Source organism: Hesperophylax consimilis, chromosome 24 (assembly GCF_061612785.1).
Source record: "Hesperophylax consimilis isolate HC1 chromosome 24, BYU_Hcon_1.0, whole genome shotgun sequence".
In the NCBI taxonomy this organism is placed as follows: domain Eukaryota; kingdom Metazoa; phylum Arthropoda; class Insecta; order Trichoptera; family Limnephilidae; genus Hesperophylax; species Hesperophylax consimilis.
In genome coordinates, this window is record NC_142859.1 from 13,711,690 (window position 1) to 13,735,843 (window position 24,154).

Here is a 24,154-nt window from a genome sequence, read left to right on the forward strand (position 1 = left end):
GCGTAGGCTTGACACACCCATTTTTTTTTTTCGCATTTGGGTGGGCAAATGTTTACTTAGGCACGTTAAACTGTTTGGGCACAAATTCCTTGATTCATCCAAATATCATACAAAATTTTCCGTTTTCCAACTTCGACATGACCAGATTCAATAAATTATTATTGATTCACTTGATTTTGTTATCGTAGGCGATCCCGACATTTTCTATTAATCATCATCTACGTTTAATTCGTTATCCGTCCTTCGCTCCACCCTTCCAAACTATCTAAGCGTTAATTTCTGATATTCTATGCTATTATTAAAGCACTGTTAAATTATTATCATTTATATGAGCTTGAGTATTTCTAATCTTTTTTCTAAGAAAGTCTGAATAACCACGGTGACAATAGACAGCCCTTCTTTTCATCTTTCGTGATAAAAACTACCCAAAATCGATTAGAAAAAACATGTTGTATCTTACATTAATCAAAGCATTATTACTGTTTAATTAATAATAAAACAGCTTTGGGACTGTAGCGGTAGCTACTAGAATAATTCATAGTAGATCAAACGTTCGAGATCTTTCAGCAGCGCGCAGTACTTGTGGGAAGATACTCGATTTTACCAGACGTGAGTGTTCCTACATACGGCGGCTACGTTTCGATACCTAGGTAGTCTTGAGCAGTCAATCTTTAGTAATCAATCGGTCAATCAGGCAAGCACCTGCCTCTAACTCAGCTAGCGCGCCCAACACGCCATGCACCGCGTCCCGCGACCCACTCGCACATCGAGCTACAGGTAACTACCAGTGTACCCGGCGTTACTCGTGCGGTTTGAGCCCACCACTCGCATTTTCCAACCAGGTCCACCGTACCTTTGACTTACTTCACACTGGAGTACTTAGAAGAACCAAAGGTCTTTACCAGTGCTGAATACCACCTACATACGGTCTCTTCCCGCAATGACGTAGAGCCTCCAACTTCATCGCCATGACCAATCCACCGCCGTCATCTACGCTTTATATGGTGTTGACCATCGACCTGGAGGATTTTCCGTCAACTATGTCAACCGACGCGGTGTCGATCTTCAGCCTGGGGAGTTCGCTACCGATCATGCCCGTAAACTGCGTTGAGCATCGATTTGGAGTCATCAGCATCAACTACGCCAATTCATTAAATACTGTAATACTACACCTCATCTTTAAATTGTCTCACTTAACGTATGGATAAGCTTTATCCATCTCTTCTGGTCTTCCCGTTTTAAAAGTATCGAATGATCCTCAAATATCGTCAACAAATAACAGTTCATTTTTAAAATATATTTGTCGCTTAACCACCTCGGGGGCGTAAACAATTACTGTTGAAGAATATAGTAAATTGATAAACGTTTAACTTCAAAATAATATTTCGATTGGTTTACACGCTTGTTTGTGTAGCTACACTTGATAATTTGTATGTTTTTGGAGAAAAAATCTGCAATTTAAGGTACACATCTCAGATCGCATTCCTAGAAAGTGAGTTCAGAAGTTAAAATGCTTTTTCCATAGGTAAAACATTCATACAAGATGACTTAATCCGTCACTGAAATGCTTTGAGCTTTGGCTGACCTGAGCTTTATTTGCCTTCTGGGGCAACTGTCGGCACTGGGGCTTCTGGGACTTCTGGGGCACACTCGGAAAATAATTGGTGTATGTAAGTTTGTTTCCAAAGTTCAGAGCTGCAAAAATTTTATTTATAAAAATGTTGTTATGGATTCAATTATAATCTCAGATTACATACATGAACTGATGCGTGGATGGATGTAACAAAGCTCCTAACTAACGAAAGAAATAAATAATGTTGCGCATTGAGATTGTTCGCTTTAGTATATTTAAAAAAATATATTATTATAGTGAATATTTAAACATTGTACATACAAAATATGATATGAGTGAATATATGTAAAATAAATTGAATTTGTTTGTCCTTCTCACTAGGGTGACCTGTATTGAGGAAGACTCAAGTTATTCAGTTCATTTTGATTTGTTTTCTATATCGTTTATTATGTTTTTTAGACTTTTTTAATTCATTTCTTTCAGCCAGATTTTCATTCTTGATTAGTTTTCATTAATTTGTATTATTTTGATAACTATTTTTAAAAAGTTTCACAAGTATATTTTTAGCATCATTTGCTTTATAAATTATTAACAGAAATTGCTGTGTTAATTATAGAAAGCCAAAGCCCATCGAGAGCTCATATTTTTATCACATAATAAATAAATTCAATTTTTTTTTTCAGTAACTTAACACAGGAAAACCCTCATGAAAATAATTTCCCTCACGTCCTTTGTTGTCTTTGGGGATGCTGTGTGAAGCGTATTTTTAAATAAGTAAAGGAAAGAAAGTACTAGGAAGGAAACAGGTATGAAGGGTGGAAAGCAATTTGGGGGTCAGTGTGTTAAGGAGTGACGAATATATTATCCCATTTATCCCACTGCAATGCAGGGCGATGGATCAATAGAGTCCTGTTGGAGGGATCAAAGGGTTTCCATCAACGGGTGTCTCTCGATCCAGCCTGCTACGGAGTAGGCGGGCAGATACACCCCCGGCTAATTCACCAAACGTAGCGAACCAGTTGGGGTTACATCATAGAAGAGAGGTTATCCAATAAATGGTTCCCGGGGCCCCAGGACCAATATTTGCCTCCCAAAATGAATCTTATTTTTTGTTACAAGTAGCGATAATTATATTCTCACTGGGATCCCGATTCTGATGATATCATTTACATATTAAATATCAATTATATGAAGTTACTGAAAGATTTATAAATATATTACGTATTGTTCTTTGAATGGTCGAGTGTTTTCTGTTTCAGTCATTATTTGGTGTGCTTGTGTTTTCTATTTTTGATCTCCATTTGTTTTGTTTCCATCTTATTAATTGAGGTTATATTGTTTTTGTGCAATGCGTTTTAAGATTGTCAAAGGGCTTGAGGAAAATACATTTAAATGCAGCATTAATATAATGTGTGACCTACTGCTGGAAGTTAAATATCAATGTAAAACAAATTATTTTGATAAGAGTTTTATTAGTGTTACAGCTATCCTAACAAAGCACAAATTGAAACTTATGATGTCATTTTTTACCATAATAGGGTTCTGCTGGCGTTAGAGTTTGATGAACACATCCAGCATTTTTTATATCATTTAAAGCTTTTCCGAATGACGAAAGCTAGCAGCGTAATAAGACATAATCTAATCACGATTCATAGAATTAGGCTTAAACGCAGGCTTCGGTTGCTAATAAACGAAGCCGAACGTTGACGGCTTAAAGCGCTAACCGGATAAGGCTCGAGACCGGAAATAACCAACCCCACATCAGATAAATTAAAAAAAGGATATTTTAAATTCGTAATAAAAAATCGGTTTAGTGCTTTGTTCCCCTCGGTTAAAAATAGACTTTTTTGGTAGGCTGAATATTAAGTAGGTACATTATTCTGTAGGAGGTGATTTTAATTACTCGACAAAAGAATCAATTTGATCAGCTGATGCTCTAAAACGGTCTCTAAAAACATTTAAAATCGGACAAAACCTTTCCTTATGAGTCAAATACCTGTGATAGAGAACGAAGATAGGAATGAAAGGAGAAAGAAACCTGGACCTCGATTCTCGATGAAACCATGGGTTCTACCCACTAATTGTTCGAGTGGAAGGACTTTTGACGTTTTGAGTATGTAAGTATGTAACTTCGACGAGACTCGAGAATAAGAATTATCTACTTTCGACCGCGATTGCGAGCGGCCTGGTTTGGAGAATCCATACCTTCGTCGACAGTTTGTGTAATAGTGCAAATTAAGTGATTGTTATATTGAAATATATGCTTGATAGGAGAATCTTACGAAAAACCATTGATAGGTTTCATGTTAAACTTTTAGTAAAAAAATAATGTATTTACGCGATGTCGGAACACGAGTTCATAAAAAACATTATATTTTTGCATTTCGTCACTAGATATTAACAGGGCAAACGCAGGTGGATGGACATGTGTTTATTTAATAAGAAGATTTTAATTCATCAGCAAAATTTATTTATCTCAGTGAACTGGCTCCGACCAGCCGAGAGTACTTGGAACTTGGAACAGCTGTGCGGTATATACGTTTTAAAAAATGACAACATATATATATATGTGTATAAGAATGTACTACAAAGTCAACACATCATTTTTATAATAAATCGTTTCACATTTTCTTGTTGGATTCCGCAGTGTGAGGAAAGCGTTTTTTGTCAGAACGGTTGTGTTCCCGCACACTTTGCGGGACTTTAGTTTAAATTTTATTTCCAAGAAATTGAGAGTAAATTTTTCCTTAGTAAATTTTTTCTATTTATTTCTGAGTTCATACAGATAATTGCGGAAAATACAAAATTTCAATGCCAATGTACTGAATCTCGACTTATGTACAATGATCATTCAGATAGGTATATATTCAACGATTACCTTGTAATTCAAAAATTTAATACCTTCTCTGTACCAACCTTCTAATATTACCTACCTAAGAAGCACGTTTTTTTCTTATTTTTTTTATTTCTACTTCTTCTGTTTTCAAAGTTAAATAACTTTTATATAAAAAATTTCTATTTATATTTCTTACTGTAGTGACTTTTGTATTATTTTTTGTTTTTCTTTTATTTATTTTTGTTTTGTAATTATCTTTCTGTTTTTTTTTATTTTTTTTTATTTAATATTTGAAAAAATATATTTTTACATATTATATAAGTATACAGGATAAAAAAAAGATATAAAACAATAGAAATTAAAGTAGCCTTTCCTCACCACAATGCTCTTGTGTTTTTGTTGTTTGTTTTTGGGGTTTTATGCCGTGTTGCGCTAACTCCTTCTTTAGCCGACGTTTCGGACAGCGTTGCAGTGTCCATCATCAGGGCAGATCCGGTAGATCCGAAGATGTTAAAAAAAAACTTACCCAATGCTCTTGTGTTTGGTGAGGGAATTCTAGTTCAATTATGTACATGTTAGTATTAAGGTAAATAATTTATAAAGAAACAACACAGGATTTAAACAATATTACTTCTAGATTTAAGTAGTAAACGTATTTTGAACTTATAATAGTTTAAGGTAATTTTTTTAATTTAAGGTGAAATTCCTGAATATTTTCGATATTTTTTAAATTTAATGGAAGGTTATTAAAATAAATTATGCCTAGATAAAGATAGGTATTTTGAATGAGCTTAGTGTTAAATTTTGGGATTTTAATAGTTTTCTGGTATCTTGCTGATTTATTGAATTGCAAGTTATGAGTATTTGACTGCATTTCTTTGTAAATTTGAAGTATTGAATATTTTTGATACATTTTGTCTACTGTAGGTACTTTGAAAATTGTAAAAAGAATTTCGGTAGAAAATTTTGATGGTTTTTTCAAAATTACTTTGATTACCAATCTTTGAACTACTTTAAGTGGGTTCAAAATTTTATTATATGTTCCTCCCCAACCAATAATACCATATTGTAATATAGATTGAACAATCGCATAGTACACTATTTTTAGGTTTTCCAGTCTAAGAATATTTCTAAGTCTTATAAATATATAAATACATTTCCTAATCCGTTTGCCGAGTTCACAAATGTGTGTTTTCCATTTAAAATATTGATCTATATATACACCAAGATATTTGATTTTGGATGTTGGACTAAGGATAGGACAAGTTTGATTGCAGTTAGTTCTGCCACATTTGTGTTGGTGTATTATAATGTTTAAATCTGGTTCTGATTTAAATTTATTGATTGAAAATGGGATAAATTTTGTTTTTTCTGTGTTTAGGGAGAGAAGATTTTTATCGAACCAAGTTTTCAGTATATTAATATCAGCATTTGCCAAGTTATTAACAGTATTCCAATTCGTACCTTCGATTATTATGACAGTGTCATCAGCATACGATTGTTGTTGATATTTGTATTATATCATTTACCGAAGTTCATTATATTTCTATTTTGTTTTGTAGGGATTACTTAACATCACATGATGTTATTTAAGTTTATCATCTAGGTTTATTAGTATTTGTTCACTATTATGTACTTTAATAAATGTAATTTTTCTAAACACACTCTTAAATATAATTGCGCCATTTCCCAATTAAAAAATACGAGAAAATAATCTCAATTGAGTTGGGAAATTCATTTAAAAAAAGTAACATTTCGCAATTAGCCTCCAACTATCTGTATTTGTAAATCTATTTTTACATAGTTGTTTATTTAATAAAAATAAAAAATAAATTGTAAAGGTTCCATGAGATTATTTAAACGTCAATGTAACTCTGAACAAATTTATGTTCGAAATGGATCAGTTCCATAATCTACACCCTTTACAAAATGAATATTATTGTTTTGGAAGTTGACTGAAACAAAATGTTAATTAATATTCGGCCCGACTCCGTGGTAGACAATTCAATTAGTTAATGTCTGTTACATCTAACTACACTTAAAGTTTCCTTTATAAATTACTTCCATTTGTTGTTTTCTGGGTGTCAATCCCACTGCTGTTACGAGAGGAGTTTTTGAATGATTTTGACAACAACCATTTTTGTGAAATTTCAAGCATAAGCGTAGACATCCAACATTATAGACCAGCCCATCAGGGAAACAAACCGCGGGTAGAGGATCCATCTCCCTTTCTGTGATTTGTCAATAAATGAATCTGAAAGTATACAGGCAACTAGCATTGTTACATCAAAATGTAGTCCTCTAATCTGTATACGAATTACTAGTTATTTTTCGAATGGTCTGCAGATTGCTGGCTGAGTAAAAACATAACTATATTTCCCAAATCGAATATTCTGTTAACACTTCTTAAAGAGATAATTTTACGAATGAGTTATAATTTACTTACTTCACTCATTTTTGCGTCGCTACGCAACCCGATTTGTACACGGTTCGGTTAAAAACGAACATTCAGACCTGCGAAGAAAAGTCCTACAGTGGACGGGCTGCAAACCGTTGCCTTACTTTAGCAAACTTTACTTTTCTGTACATGGTCTGATTAAGGTCCAAACGGTCGAAATGATACCCAGAATTTGGATGTCTTTTGGGGATTGCTTATAAATTTTTTATTTTTTATGGGGATAAGTAATATTTAATCATTTTTATAGCTCGAAGTTCAATACTTTTAATTATTTAATACTTTTTTTTTAATTATGTAATGGTGGCTTATAAGTGACATTACTTGAAAACTCTTTTAGCGACGTAATAAAAAACAGTTTTTAAAGAGTGTTCAAAGACCAATGTCACTGGAAAGTTATTTAAGCCGCCGATAGGAAATGTGGCCTGACTAGGCCATATAAGAGGTGTGGGCTAACAAAATAGTTGCACATAAAGGCAGGTGTGGAGAAAGAGTTAAATAACGTATCAATATGTTGAATATATGTTGTATACACAGACATATGAATATTAATAGACGAGAAGTTAAGGACGAGGGGTTAAAACAAGAGTTGCGGGACGCAGAGAGGAAAGCTGACTGTGATTCGTCAATAAATCAATCTGACAGTAAATAGGCATCTCGCATTATAATATCACCATTTAGTTCTTAAAAGTAAAATCTGCTTTTGAATGAATAGACATTTTTAAATGGGAGCGCAAATTACTTGCCACGTTATGAACAAATTTGCGAAGTCCAAATTCGGCAAAATAAATTTCTTCTATTTTCAGAGTCGAATATTTCGTTTATGTATTTAGTTAAGACACTTTTATAAATGTTCATAATTTACTTCCCAGCAACCAACCAGCTTTGTGTTTCGCGTCCAGACGATGTGATAGTATATGTTTCTACAACTGATCCATATACGATGTGAATATGCTTAAAATAAAGTAAAATAATGCTTATATATGGCATGTAATACGACAATTGGGTTTATTCTCTTTTTCACATCTATTTTTACAAGTTTTCATAGCACAAGTCACCATTTTGCCGTGTTATTTCGTAAAATGAACCGATGATGCCTCGACCATAGTTCGCACAAGAATGATGATGTCACGTTTTCTAAATTCACTTGAGGCTATACGCGAGCACAGCCGGCTCCAATGGAACCGGTATGGGGAGTGGGGAATAATACGGTTTTAATCACTTAGGGCAGGTCTACTAATATTCATATGTCTATGGTTGTATATGTGTTTATAACAGTATGAAGACTGATTGCACCTACAGTATCAACGATTGTTTTTCCATCCTTAACTTTTATAAAGACCTTTTTTTATCAGAATTCTGCCAGAGTGACGTAAAAAAGTTATCACAGTATACTGTCCGGCAGGTATAGCGATACTTGTCAACTAATTCCAACACCACTCGTGTTCCTTGTTTCGATTCACAATCAGCATCTTGAAGTTTTCCCGTGTAAATTTGAACTTTGAACGTGTAGTTAGTATCTGAATCGTAGACCCACCAGACCTTGATTCAATATACGATGGCCTGCCCAAACCATGTGGTACAGTTTTTTAAGTTTATGTCTTAATTTTTTAAATTATTATTCTACCAACTAAACGCAAACTCATCGGCAATAGCAACATTTGATGGAACTCACCGAGTTATACAGTTTATTAACGGACAGAAAAAAATGGGAATCAAAATGGCCTGGCCAGGCTACATTGCCCATTGGAGGGTCAAAGTTGAAGAATTACAAAAAGGGATCGCGTTTTTTTGTTATATTTTAATTAACTGGTCCACAGTAAAATAATACCAGAACTTGAACATTATCTTTGCAAATTGTTGAATTTTTCAAGTTACCTGAAGCTACTGACTCCAAGTGTATAAGACGAGGTTTGAGAATGTCCCAAGAGAGAGTTGTAGAGATATGCACGTGGCGTTGCACTTATTATTTGCTCCAGCTCTTTAGCTGCTAACCCTTTACAAATGTCAAGTATGCCGAGCAATTTAATTTGGGAGCCACCTCTGGGCTGGACTCCCACAATACTTGATAAACCTACCTGATTTTGTGCAAAAAAGAATGGTACGTCCGTTCTGTGCACGTTCCTTACAACGCTGCCCAACCGGGCAGCAACACAGCTTCCTTGTTTTTGCACTGTTCAAACAGGGGCGCTCTTGTAGATGTTATTTAAAAAATAAGAGTCAACATTATTTAAAATAATAATATTTATTATGTAGTTAAATTTATGGACGTAACTCCGATTTGCTTTCTCAAAACAATGCCTACGGTAGCGGCACTCCCTACTTTACAGATAAAATTTTATGGGTAAATGGTGTTATTGACTAACTTAATAAATTAGTATTTTTAATAAACTGATAATATTTCGCGTTTCACAGTTATAAAAAAATTTTGCAATACAATTAATATCGAAAACAATTGCATTTTTCGTACGAGCTGTTCATAGATTTAATTAACGCAAACATTATTTTGCAGGCTCGATCGGTTTCAACGATTTATCCAAATGCAAAGAAAAGTGGTTTGTGACCTCGCTAAATTAATTACAGTGAAGCATTTAAAATTTTCTATTATTTACGTACTTATTTTCTTATAATATTATATTAAAGTAAGCACTGACGAATAAGAAAACGGTCTCCGTGGTCGAGAGGTAAAGCTCTCGACTAGCAAGATGGAGGTCACGGGTTCAAATCGACAAGTAAATTTTATTTGATTTGTTTGTGTTATTTCACAAATTACTCAGTTAAAATAATATACAGTATATTTGCAGCACGTTCCAGAATGGAAGATACTCTTAGTATAGCCCTGGTGTAAGAACACTATTCATAATATAAAAAGTTGGTGGTTGGTGACCAGATCAGAAAAACTAGGCAATTCCCCACTTTCCTCTTCCTCTTTTTCTCTCCACTTCCTTCAGTCGCAACATACCCCAATCAGGAATTCCTAGTATTAGTATCACTCGCTCCAGACGGTTGGGAGCAGTTGGGACTCTTGTGCGGTTTCACATAAAAAATTGTAAGTCTTACTTACAATTTTGTTAGTTATTTAAAACATATTAATTTTTAAATTACGGTATAAGTGCAATTTAGATTTGCCCTAAATATATTACAGTTATTGAAAGTCATAGTGCAAAAAGAAAAAACCTGTTATGCAGTAAACTATTAAATTAGTACAATTTTATACTTCAATAGAGGTACACTAAAAACATCAGCTAACATGGCATAAAAGTTACTAAAGGCATTTCATCAATTTATAACAGAATTGTAGCCTTAAACCGTAGTATAATTTGTCTCAATAAAACGTGCACAGGAACCTTGATATAACGGTTGGAACTTGAAAGTGTATCAAAATATGTGTATTAACTGATAATTTACAATTTTTTACATAAATGTAAGTTTAAAAACTAATTTTCTGTAATTTATTGTTTCTAAAAATGAATCTATCTAATCTATCGAGTTTATTAATTTTAAAGTCACAATAAAAGATATACATTTGTTTTAGACCACTTTAATTTTAATTGTACTCTACCGGTTTTGGAAACACCCTTCTTTCGTCAGGAGAAAATAAAAACTAACCCATGACACAAAATGTTGACAGATATATACACAAAAAATATAATTTAGGTGTTTGAGTGGGAGGTTAACAAAGGGGGACGGGTAATTGGGGGAATTCCAGCAATAACATAGCGGTTTACTGGAAAAAAGGACACAGTGGTTAAAATTTTTCACCGTAATAATAAAAGTTACAGATTATATAACTTAGAAGCTATTGAAATCAAAAAAATCCCTAAATAATATCGCTAGTATATTAAATAACCAAATTAATTTATCGTTTAGTCCCATTCTAGATATATTTCCACCTAAATTATATTTTTTTAACACCTAAATTATATTTTTTGTGTATATAACTGTCAACATTTTGTGTCATAGGTTAGTTTTAATATTTTCCTGACGAAGGAAGGGTGCTTCCGAAACCGGTAGAGTACAATTAAAATTAAAGTGGTCTAAAAAAAATTTATATATTTCATTGTAAATTATGACGAGCCACAAAGTAAATGCTTATTTCAAATATGTAATTTTAAAGTCCCTAGGTCTGAATGAATTTAATTTTTTATAATTAATTAGACGTCTTGCCGTATTTATAGTAAGCTCTAATGACAAATAAAGATGTTGCCAAAATATTTTGCTTACGTAAGGAGAGTCCTAATCTATTGATAATAAATATTACTTTAGTAATGACAATTTTACGGTTTTTAATGTCTAGTTCATAAATCCTTACTTATGTAACATTACGTAGTTTGATCAATATTATTTAAATTAACCAATATTGAATACTGCACAAAAGTTCCAACTGCTCCGAACCGTCCGGAGTCAACGTGAGTAAATAAATTGGGGTATGTTGTGAGGCTAAAAGTAGAGAGCAAGGAAAGGAGATGAGGTAGAGTAAGGTGGGAAAGTACCTGGTTATTCCGATTTGGTCACCAAACACGGCTAAAGCCGTATCACAAACTTTTTTTACTTTGTTTAATGTTCCGAAATCTTCCCTGTGAATGTTATAAATTGATTTTTCACAAGATATTTGTGAAAATATAACACTACTTTAGCGAGAAGCGCACTTTTGGTGGGGTTTCAAAGAATTGCGCTGTGTATTTTGCTGTGTTATCACCCTGACAATTAAGATAAATTTGAACCTGTATATAAGTAGATACTCAAGGTGTGGCGCCATGCTAAAAATATATCCTTCAGACCCTGACGTACCCCGTGACCTTAAGCGGTCTCCCGGGTCCGCATTACAAATTTCCCAACAGCCCGGCCCTTAAGATTTCGAGCATGTTTTTGAAACATTTCTCCTCGTGTGATTTTCGCGCCTGAAATGTGACAGCTGACAGTTCTAATGGCGGAGCTTCCGAATCCGAAGTTTCCATTTTTCGCCGCCAGGGGGAAAAACGTTTTCGCAGAAATAAATAACACACGTTGTTGCTAACCTTTTGAGAGTACGGTTGTATTCAAAATATGTGTTTACTGATATACCTATTTGTAATTATTACTGTCATACCTCCGTAGGTGTTGCTCAGTTTTATGTGAACAGAAAAACAACTCTTTTTCACATCTTAACGTATTTTAAGATGTGGAAGAAAAGAGGATGCGAAAACGTGAAAATTTCTTGAAAATTAAAACAAAGTTATCTTTTAATACTAAATGATATTATTAGTGACAGAAGTAAATAACTAAAGACATATTATAAGTTATAATCATTATACTGAAATATTTTAAGATAATGCTTATAAGAGGATTTATTAAAATTAAAAAAAATCTCAAACATTCCCGGGATACGAATAACCGAGAGTATTTGAAAATCTTCTATTATGTCAGCGGGAAATGTTACGTGTGTCGAGATGGAGGATAAAACCATCCAACTAATTAATCGCACATTGCATGGGTGGGACCCAAACGCGATGCCAACTCAGCCACTCACCACGCAATACGTTTTCATCGGACTGCATGATCGAGCGTAAGGCTCGCGATTAGCAAGGATCGCGGGTTCTAATCCCAGCTAGCGCATGTAAATTTTTATTGATTTTTTTCAGTTATTTCACAATTTATTCCTTTAAAATAATGTAGTATGTTTGCGGCACGTCTCAGAGTGGAAGATACTCTCAGTATCGCCCTGGTTCAAGACCACTATTCAGAATTGAAACGTAGCTTGAAATGGGTTTGGCTTTTACACTTTCACACATTCCCCATCCCATCTCCTTCCACTTTCCATAAGCCCCACAGCATACCCTAATTCGAGATGACATAGTCTCACTGCTTCCACAGTTGGGACTCTTGTGCGGTTTCACATAATAAAAATTTAAAAACTTCTACATGCTTTAATATGCGCGTCACCAGAATCTACGCATTTGTCCCGACAATGGACACTGTAGCGCTGTTCGAAACATTGGATAAAGAAGGAAGAAGTACAACATGACATAAAATCCCGAAAATGTATAACGATGATATTTTTGGCTGTTAAAATCTAAATTCATATTTAAATCAAATTATTTTATCTCTCAAAATCAAAACGTTTCATTGTATTAAAATAACAATCATTCAAATGTGGTTTGACATTAGGGAGAAATAAATTACATCGCTTCGAAGTAAAATAATTGCTCAACCAAACATGATATTTACAAATCCATCTTTTGTTACCTGGATTGACATTACATTGCTTTTAAGGTGACTTATATAGCAATAATTTGACATTTATTTTAAACACGACTGACAGAAAGTGTGTTGTGTGGATCAACTTTGTTGATAAAAAAGCTGAAGAGAATATTCAGCTCTATATATATATGTATATGAGGACGAATTCTCGATGTATGAATGTGGGTTAAAATGCTTATATATTGATTCATATTACGGCGATATATATCTTTATATATAATTAATGAACCTTAAATTATTACTGGTCTTTTATCGCACAGGTGAAAGACTGTTCAGAATCGAAACGTTGCTTTTCAATGGCTTTAGCCGTGTTTGGTTAACATAACTGATGAGCCTTGTAGGTGTTACGCTATATTTCTCTAATACATCTCTTTAACTTCCCCACTATTTTTACCCTTACAACATACACTTATAATTGGGGATGCCGTAGTTCCACTGGCACCGGAAGTTAAGGACTCTTCCATCCAACTACAAATTAAACTAAAAAGCTCAACACATAAATACGCTACAAGGCTCATAGAAAACTTACCAATACCAAAAGCAAACAAAACAATATTCCAAAAAGGACCATACTACATGGCCATTAAAGTATATAACAACCTTCCACATAACATTAAACAAAAACAAGATACACACAAATTCAAATCGTTACTAAACACTTTCCTTGTTCATAAATGTCACTACACGTTCAGTCAATACCTCACGTAAATGAAACGCCTATTTTTATTGGTATATATATTTGTATTTTTTTTATTTTTTCATTGGTATATTGTTATTTTATCTGTATAAACATTGTAATTATTATAATAAAACAAATAATATTATATAAACATTGTAATTAATTAAATGTGGTTAGCTGGAAGAAATGGGGTCTACCCATAAGCTACACCTTTTGTAATTTTTAGTTTACAATAAATAATTTTTGATTTAATGTTAAGTAATTCCTACATTCCCCTTGAAATCTGATCTATAAAATAACGTATGTTGATAAAAAACAATAAAGTACTCGCAATAGGTAGAAACCTCGAGTAATTTATGCGATATATAGTCAGTATTAGTAAGTTCAAGTACCGAATGGTAAACTTATACATTATAAATAAATTTAACTTAAAAATATGCGTTTTTCTATGAATAATCTACAAAGGGGTGGTGAAATACCACGTCAATATGTCAGTTATGAATAAAAATACAAACTCTAACATTTATAAGGAAAAAATTAAATACATTGACTTATGAAAAAATATTCATGTACCTAATAAAATCAAAATAGAAGCACTTTACCTTCTACATCTAAAAATATGCCAGTATCGCTATGAAATTTTATTTTTAATATATTGTACGTTATCAGTCATGGGTTTTTATTCTCTACTAGTCAATTTCTCCATCATTGCACAAGCAGAATTGTATTAGACGTTTTTCAAATATTGTCATGTATGCAGGTAATTAAGTACCTTTTTTAAGCCATAACTTCCTACCCTCGGTCTGTGAGACGTTGGCGGTGTATATTGTTTGGAAAAAAAAATCTTTTGCAGCGGGAGATGAATTGAAATATAAATTATTTTTGAGAGGTCTAAACTATTTATTAAAATCATAGAGACTTAAAAATTTGCTAGTATTTTATTATTATTATTCTTTATTGGATAATTTGTATAGCGCCGTTTTTTTAAGATATCACCTCATGGGCGCTTTACAGTTGATGCAGGTATTACAAAAAATATAAATATTACAAAAATTAAGTGAAGTTAAGTTTAGTAAAATGAAGTATTGTAACAGGCGAAACGAAGATTGAAGATGGAGACTCTGCAGAAAGAATCCTAGGTGGTGAAGAAACTAGACCATCTGCTGCAGCGAAAGAGTCCACCGCGTCCACCAACAGTGCCAGCACGAGGTTCGTCATCGGTCCAGGTTTGTGTCTGCTGCTAATAAAGTGCTGACGCACTATCTTCTCATAGATACCAGACCTTGGCAGCACCGCTGTAACGTTCGACGAAGATAGAAGACGGAGACTCTACAGCAAGAATCCTAGGTAGTGAAGCAACTATACCAGCTGCTGCAGCGAGAGAGTCTACTGCATCCACCAACAACGTCCAAGTATGTGTCTGCTGCCAATAAAGCGCTGACGTCTCACATAAATAAGAGACCCTGGCAGCACTGCTGTGACGTTCGGCAAGTCCATCATTCATCTCCATGTAATCCTGTTCCTGGTGATTGTTGAAGTGGTACATTCTGCCCGCAATAAAAAGCGACGGCTGGGATAATAAATTACCCTGGGCTTAGCAAAAACTTGCCAAGAACTTCGGAGTTTCCGAGAATTCCGTTGAAAACATCTGGGGTGCAGTTACCGATCGACGTTCGTTTCGAATATTTTTGTGCAAAATTTCCGAATATTCACTTTTAAAACACTGCACTTAAATCACATATTATAAAGTTCTATTTTAGTTTTATTTTAGTTAAAATGTTGATTGATTGATTTTAAAAATAATTTCAAAGGGATGTTGCCTCATTTTCCTTGAAAATACTAAAAACATAAAATATAAATCGAAATTTCTTCATACATTCAGTAAAAAGGGAAAAAAGATATTTGGAAAATGAGATCCATGATGATAAGAAAATAAATAAGAGACTTCTAAGTACTAATTTTCAAATTCAAAAATCAACTTATATATACACACAAGTTTTCGTAAAATGAGAGAAGGTAAATGGACGTACGAAATGTAAAAATACGTGCACGCTAGTTATTCACAAAAATAATATTGCTGGTGTCTGTGAGACCAGGGGCAGGTAGTTAAGTGTCAAATATGGTTATGTGTCCCACGATAAACCGTAACACACTGGATAAAATTCCCACATTTCCCCTAAAAATATATCGCTGAAGGTATTGTAACGATACCGCTAACATAAACCATCCCGAAACATGAAGCGCTATTGTAATCTGTCTCCTGCGAATGTAATTAAAACTTTTCCAATACGAACAAGGGAGGGAACTCCCCAAAATGAGCAGCTCCGTGTCGTAAAAAATTACATCTAACCTATTGGTTACAGATTACAGAGGCGGCGAAATTCACTATCCAAACGATGTTTCTTTAATAAACCATTTCATTTTGGTTGACTACTTTTTCGGTTTAGGAAAACTAACAATAATTTATCGAGCTTACGATTATTGCTTGTTGTAAAGGGGGAACAAAGTTCATCCACGTATGAGGTGATTCGACGATTTGTAAAGAATTGCAGACTTCGGATCGGTGAGAGCCGCTAATTTGAAATCATGATTCTTACGTAAAAGTAATGAGTAGAATATATATGTTTTTTTAATGTGAATACCTCATAAGAGTCCCAACATGTCCCAACCGCCGGGAGCCAGTGAGACTGTGGTATCCCTATTTGGGGTTTGTTGTGAGGTTGAATGCAGTGGGTAGGAGAAAGAGATGGTAAATAGGAATATGGGGAAGTACCTGGATATTTATTTATGGTGACCAAACACGGCAAAAGCCATTTCAAGCAACTTTTCAATTCTGATTGGTGATCTGACACTAACACCTAACATATTACACCTTATATTATTTTAAATGATCGAATTGTGGAATAACACTAATTAATTAAATAGAATTTTTTTGCGCACCACCGGATTGTTAGCTGAGAGCAGTCAAATATGGGTTGGTTAGACGATAGACTAACAAGCGACTGTTAGAATAGTAAATTCTTTTTCCACTTTTAATTTCTAGATTCTAAAATGACATATAGAGATCAAATTACACAGAATAAGTTTTGGAAAAGGCCTATTAACAAATAGACTTAAAAATCCTCTACGACTATGCACAAACTTATTTTACAATAAAATAATTTAATTAAATTTAATAAAATAATTTAATTAAATTTAATAAAATAAATAAATTTAATTTAATAAAATAATTTAATTTAATATAATAATTTAATTTAATTTAATGATTAATATTATTTAATAAAATAAAATAATTCCATAAAATAATTTAATTTAATATAATGAAATAATTTAATTAAATGAAATAATTTAGTTTAATTTAATAAAATAATTAAATTTAATATAATTAAATAATTTTATTTAATGAAATAATTTAATTTAATAAAATAAAATAATTAAATTTAATTTAATTTCATAAAATATAATATTCCAACTAAATTTTGCCTCAATCATTCAGAATCCACAATGTCAAACTGATATAACTGCTTTTAACATTCAAAAACATTTTACCAAACATCCGTCATATTGCTTTATACCTAACTAAAAAACCGTATTTCGTTTACCGATTTCTCCTCCACAACCCAATTAAATCTCATAGTTCTACGGGCTTTAGGCAGTGAAACTCTTGTGCGGTATCGTATCCCGAAAAACAAAAAAAAATCTTCTCCGACGAAAAGACGAGCACTTACAAAAGTTTTATTTAGTTCCACGTTTCAGAGCGCTGCCACTGTCCACGAAAGCGCTGCGGGAACCCGAATTATCCATAAATTCCGTAAGAACGAGACAGCAGGCATTGTTTACTGCCTTATCCCTTATCTTAAGTGCTCGTTAGAGCGGGATGAAACGATCTACTCCGGCATGTCCTTTTTAATACGATGCGCTAATTATATTGATATTTCTTGACGACCGCCGCTCATTGCTTTGCTCCTGGAACCATTGATTCAATTTCGAGCTTTTATTTCACACTTATTTCTCCGTTGTTCAACCCCTTTGTTGTATTGGGCCAATTAATTGGTGGGTTTTGTGCTAAAGGGGGTGGCTCGCTTTATTCAATCACTAATTAGAGTGATATTCATTTCTAAACAAATATGGTATATAATAGGGGTACTCATTTAAATGGCGTTTCGGTAACTTTTATCGCTCCTGTATTCCGTTTCTCAATCTCAAGTGCCTTCCTTTATTTTGTATGTGAAAAGAGTAATAAAAACCCTAGGCCTGTCTTACAATAACATTTTTATTTGGGTAATGTAGTGAGACTCACAAAAATGGAGTGGAGACTAAGAACGGTAAATATGAGGTTAGAAAGAATCTAGCCATTCAAATCTGGTTCAATTTTGATTAATATTCTGATTCTAAATTATGGTATAAATATTAATGGTAGTACTTTACCAGTGGGATGATAATAAAATACCACTCAGCTCGAAACGGCAAGGTTAAGAGACCATAAACACCGAATCTAGAATCAAGGCGAATATCACTATATGGATAATGGTATAATATAGAGACAATGAAATATGTCATGTGTCAGGTATCACTGTATTTAATACGTAGACTGCATTAGTTTAAGCATTATGTTGGAATGCATGTCAGCTGGGTCACATCACGTCGGGATATGGATCTGTGTACAGTGATGGTGTGGTCAGCTGGTGGGGAAGCTGGGTGAAAAGTCCAGGGAAAGTCGAAAAAATACATGGTGGTCAGATTTTCAGAAAAAATAATATTTACCATAGTGAACATCGCCAAAGTTCCGTAATACAGCAACTAAGTTCAAGTGTTCACTACGGTGAACAATGCCAGTAGGAGATCAATATAGTTTTCTTTATTTTTTACTAATAATTACAAGATGACAAACAAAGAATTATGTTGTGGCAAACCAAATTCAATTGACCTAGTACCTATTTAGATCTTTATGAGTGTATTTACAGCCTTACTGGCTTTACGTGGTTGGGATTTATACGCAGTCGACACATAAAAAAACTACGTTTTTCTACCACGTTTGCAATTACAATACGCGCAAAGTAAATTGAAGGTGACCCATAAAATAACTACAATGCCTTTCTTTATAGTCGAAGTTAATAGAATTTTACGTTAAATAGCTGACGAAGCGTTTTCAAGGCTAGTGGATGTAGCCAAACTCGTGCCAGAAATTCCAAAGCTTTAATATATGTGCATAATCAAATCATGGGTCAAAATGTATGCAAGCTTTAAGAGTCCGTTAATCGAAAACAGCGCATTGCGTACACTAATATATAGCATTACACAACATTACATTACGTCACATAAACTAGCGCGAATAACACTAACTGTCCTCTTTTACGAGTTTTATCGTGTAATATTTACATGATATAAATGTATTTAATCCCATAATATTGTGCTTTTAAACACTAAGCAATCAAAACATTTTTGTTTTTTTTTTTTTAATTCGTAATCAATTTAAGATAAGTTTTGTACAAGATTATTACTTAATTTTTTGCCGGGATCACACGAGGCCAATACAGAAGACAATACAATAGTGTAATGTTCCTAATCCGTGAACAGACTAGACCGCGCAGGATAAGACAATGGGACAATACAACAATCTACCGTAGTTCGAACGCGTAACGCTGTCAAAATGAATACACGACGACATGCTTTACGAGCGAGTTCGCGAAAAGTATTTTCTTTCTTTCGGTCTTTTCTACCAAAATGTATTGTAGAGTTCCATTTATGCGATATTTTGAAGCCGAAATACGAGATCCGAGCACGGGAGCCGATATAAGTACGCGCGGAGCGACGGGATATTGTCCCATTGTTTTGTCAAAACGCGTTTGTGGGTGTAAGACTTTATCATGCGGAGGTAGCTTGCCCGTATATCTCCAAGACAGTGCCTTGTTTCATTGTTATATCTTCCAAACTACTGTTGACACTAGGATAGTGGACCCCGAGCTGGTTCTAAACAGAATTTTACTGTCCTCGTGTGATCGTTATAATGATGTGAACACGCAAACTTTTCATGGAGTAATTTTATATCAACAACGTGTATTCGAACAACAGCTGATTTCTTAAAATATTATTTCCTGGTTCATAGCATTTTATAGTGTATGCACACGGATACTTACACGATCACGAACACGAAGACAATTATAAAGTTTGACTGCACGATAAAAACAACACCGGTATGTGATTTTAAAAGAGTTGGGCTTGTACGTAATTATGCTGTTAAATTATACCACGCGAAGCTGCATAAAAGCTCTTTAATTTTAAAGTTCACCAAAAGCTTCAAATTATATTTATCGGGACGAAATTAGTTTATGTATGCTATGCAGTTACGTATTCTATGTAGTATAGTGTTAGGAAGCTTTGTAGATGCATGCACAGATGGCAGGGCATAGAGCTTGCGGGGAAGTCCGCAAGATGGAGCCAGTGGCCAGTTGTCGCCATGGACAGTGCAAAGGCTCTCAGAGAATCTTACTGGCCCAGATTCCAATTAGCCAGCTTCTAGTTAGGTCGACTATCGAGTTACCAATACAATACGTGGAGTATTAATAAATCTCTGATTAATATAAATAACCAATTATTTATAAAACTCCTTCCACGACGAGTTGGAGAACTGTTTGTGCGAACACAACAGCTGGCGCAGCCATAGGAGTAATCAGTTGATTTTTTTTGCTGTCACACGACAGCAGAATGTTTAACCAGGAGCGAGTGGGCTTAAGTCACGGGCGTGGCTTGCAATATTTTTTTCTCTTCGTGAAGAAGAGAAAAAGTGCATTGGATCTCGATCGCCAAGGATCGGCGTAGTAATTTTCTGTTCCAGGCAAATTACTAAAACCAGGAAAATTTACTAATATAGTATATTGGGTTACGTATGCTATGTAGCATATTAGGTTATGTATGCTATGTGGTATTTAAATTTTTCAAAAATTGGAACACGATGACATATTTTTATGGATCTACAAATTTTTTGTCCAGTCTGTCCAGTTTGTAACAATCATTTTAAAAGATAAACTAAGTTTAGAGACAAGGTTTTTTATAGGTACTCCCGTCGGCAGCATGTATTTTTATCGGAAGATTTTTTCAATTTATAAAGGTGTTGCAGACGAATTATTATTGGTTAAAAATAACTTATCTGTTTGATATTTGATGTCGAACTTTTTTTCAGAACGCTTAGCTTCGTAGTACCATAAAGTTACCAACCTCTTAGAAAGTTGTTGGCAAACCGGTAAATTGATGGACTCCGGACCCAGAGGTCATGGTTTGGAAACTCGATATGTATAAATAATGTTTTCTTTATTTATTTAATGCATATATTACTAAATTTAAATCAAATAATATATTATGGTAAATATCCCAGAATGGTAGATACTTTCTGTATCGGCCTGATGAAACATCATAATAATTCAGAATAAATACGTTGCCTTATATTACATTAACTTTGGTAAATTACTAGAACTTAAGGGCCAGAAGCTTTTAAAACCTTCCTCTTTCTCGTATTCTTCCTTTTAGCCCCACAATATACACAAAATAGAAGATATCATAGATCCACTGGCTCCGGGTAGTAAGGTTAGGTATGTATTTTATACATATTTGATCTTGAAATATTTGATCATATATTGTAACAAATAAACAAAAATGTACTTATATAATAAATACGAGTATAATAAATAGTAAATATATTTTAAAATAATCGATTTCAGAAAATGAAGATTGTTTGTGAATGAATTTGATAATTTTAAACATTTTTTTTTAATGTTGCATCTAAAATGGAATTTCTATTTTAGAATTTATTTCGTTCCGTTAAAGTTCATCCTATCTTCGAAATGGGGCAAGTATTTTTATCAGGACCAAAACAGAGAGAATTGTCTTCTATTTTCAGATCGTCCCTATTAACGGATGATCATTGATTTATTATTTTTAAATATTGAATGGGCCCGAAATTCACTTTTTGGGTCTTTATATTAATAAAGCATTCCAATTTTAGTAGGTTCATAAGGTGCAACACTTAGAAAATAAAGACAGTTGAGATGTGCCGTGAAGCATTATTAGTATGAAATCGGGCCCACAAATAATACTGCAAAATGAAATCTACACACCAAACCCATAACTCTTATAGCATAGTCGCTATCCAACTAATTGTAGTTATATATAAACACGCCGACATGAATGTTTGGAAGCATTACGTAACCTTCACCACGAAACAGAAACATTATTTTTCATGTTTATGTGATACCGCAAAAGTATTTTAATATCCCAGCAGTATTTTAAATTGAGAAACCTTTACACATAGGAAAATTTCTACCAACGGTTTTTATTTTTATTTGTTTTATTTTTCTCTATAATAATGAAAGTGTCTTCAAACCGGCTATTTCAGACTGTCTCAAAGCAATATATTTACCTACTTTATGCGTTCTAGAAAATGATAAATTTTCCATAGGTAAAAACATCTACATACCCCGATCTATCAAAAAGTGAAATATCTAGGGAGTTATGTGATGTAAAAGATTCGTTATTTTTTAAAATCAATGTTTCTCAGTAGGTTACCAGTTACATTAAAAGTCTGAGTTTTTCAAAAATTGTGAGTTTATTAGCAAGCCAGGAATATATTTCTCTGAAAAACAATAAATTTCGAATAACCAAACACATACGTACTAAATGAACCTAAAATAGATACTCTATTTTTACAATATTTTGAATTGGGATCGTTGTCTCTCTTCTAGTTAATTTATCTGTATTTTTTAACGTCAAAAACACTCGATCAATGACTTCTAGCGCCATTAATTTGGAAAAGGATTTTTATATCAAATTCAGAGGTCAAGCTCCTTCTTTGATAACTATATTATCATTGATGGCCTCCGTGGTCGAGGGGTAAAGCTCTCGTATAGCAAGCCGAAGGTGGCGTATTTAAATCTTAGTTTTATTAATTAAAACTAATATAAAGTATTCTTGCGGCACATTCCAGAGTGAAATATACTTTCACTATCGCTCTTGTATAAGACCACCAATCAGAATTGAAACGTTGGTCAAAATGGCCCACCTTCCTCTTCCCCATCTTCTTCCCCTCTTGAAAATATTCAATCTCACAACATACCTCGATTGGGGGTGCCATAGTCTCACTGGCTTCAGACGATTGGTAGCAGTTGGAATTCTTTTGCGGTATTCATATAAATAAAATTTAAAACAAAAAAATTGCAGTATCTAAAATGGGTCTTTACGTATCTCCTGACTATCAGAAACTACGTCAGCATAAATTTTTATTGTTTTGTGCTTGAGAAAATAAACCTGCCAATAGTTCTGCCAGTAGTGAGAATTAAATTGTTACTGAATACGATCGATTCTGATATCGATATAGGTATTTATGTCAATGAGAGACATTGAAAAGGCAAAAATTTTTCATTATTCTAAGAAACTCACGATATCTAACGCCGCGCGAAAATATTTTATATGATCACCGTACAAGAGTCTCAACCGCCAGAAGCCAGTGGGACTATGGCGTACGCAGTCGGGTATATTGTGAGGCTGAAAGTAACGGGGAATGGAAAAAAATGGGGAAGGACAAAAATCCTGGATATTAAGATCTATTTCCCCAACACCGCTTAATTCGTTACAAGAATTATTTTGAATTTTTGTTTTTCTTCAGGGCTTATTTAGATTTTGTTTCATCTTCTTATTTGATTAAAAACAGAATTATTAACTAAGTTATGATCATTTTATGCCTATAGATGTTGTTAGGTTCAACTTCTCAGATCAATACGTTTATTGTGACTGATGTTGCGTGTGTTACAGCCTTAAAATACGTATTTCAAATAGTTCTAGCCATCAAGAAAATTCATGAGACTGATTAAACATTCTCGTTTATCGGGACATGAAAGGTTTTAAAGGATATACTAGCTGTTTTCAGGCAATGTTCTTTTAACCTTTACTGTGCTAAAAAAATCAACGCGTTCCGGTGCTGTGTAGTCAATACACATCTCAAAATAAGCTATTTAATATCGGAAAAATATGAATATTCATAGCTAATCGCTTATGTTTATTGTGTTTTATAACAAAAGTGATAATAATTGTAATTTAATTGCTGAAAACATGAAAAAACCATCGGCAGATGCTAAAAAAACGTGCGAGGGGTCCACATTTAACGACGGTCCGCGACCGACTAGCTGGCGGCTAGCAAACACATAGCTGAGCGGTCGTAGATATCGATAGTATAAATCAAAATACAACTGCGGACATGTGGATTTCTCATGATTCCGCATAACGAACTAAAGAGGGACATCAATAGCGTGTCATTTTCTCGCACACTCTTCGCGTAGCAGTGTCACACGGTGGATTCTATTGGTGTATTTGTTTCCGATTTTT

The 24,154-nt window shown here is 33.7% G+C and overlaps 1 protein-coding gene across 1 annotated transcript in view; it reads right to left on the reverse strand.

Annotated features, from left to right (window-relative positions):
- dpr1 (defective proboscis extension response 1) overlaps positions 1-24,154 on the reverse strand; it is an 856,597-nt gene that overhangs the window by 758,469 nt on the left and 73,974 nt on the right. The gene's annotated exons all lie outside the window — the stretch shown is intronic.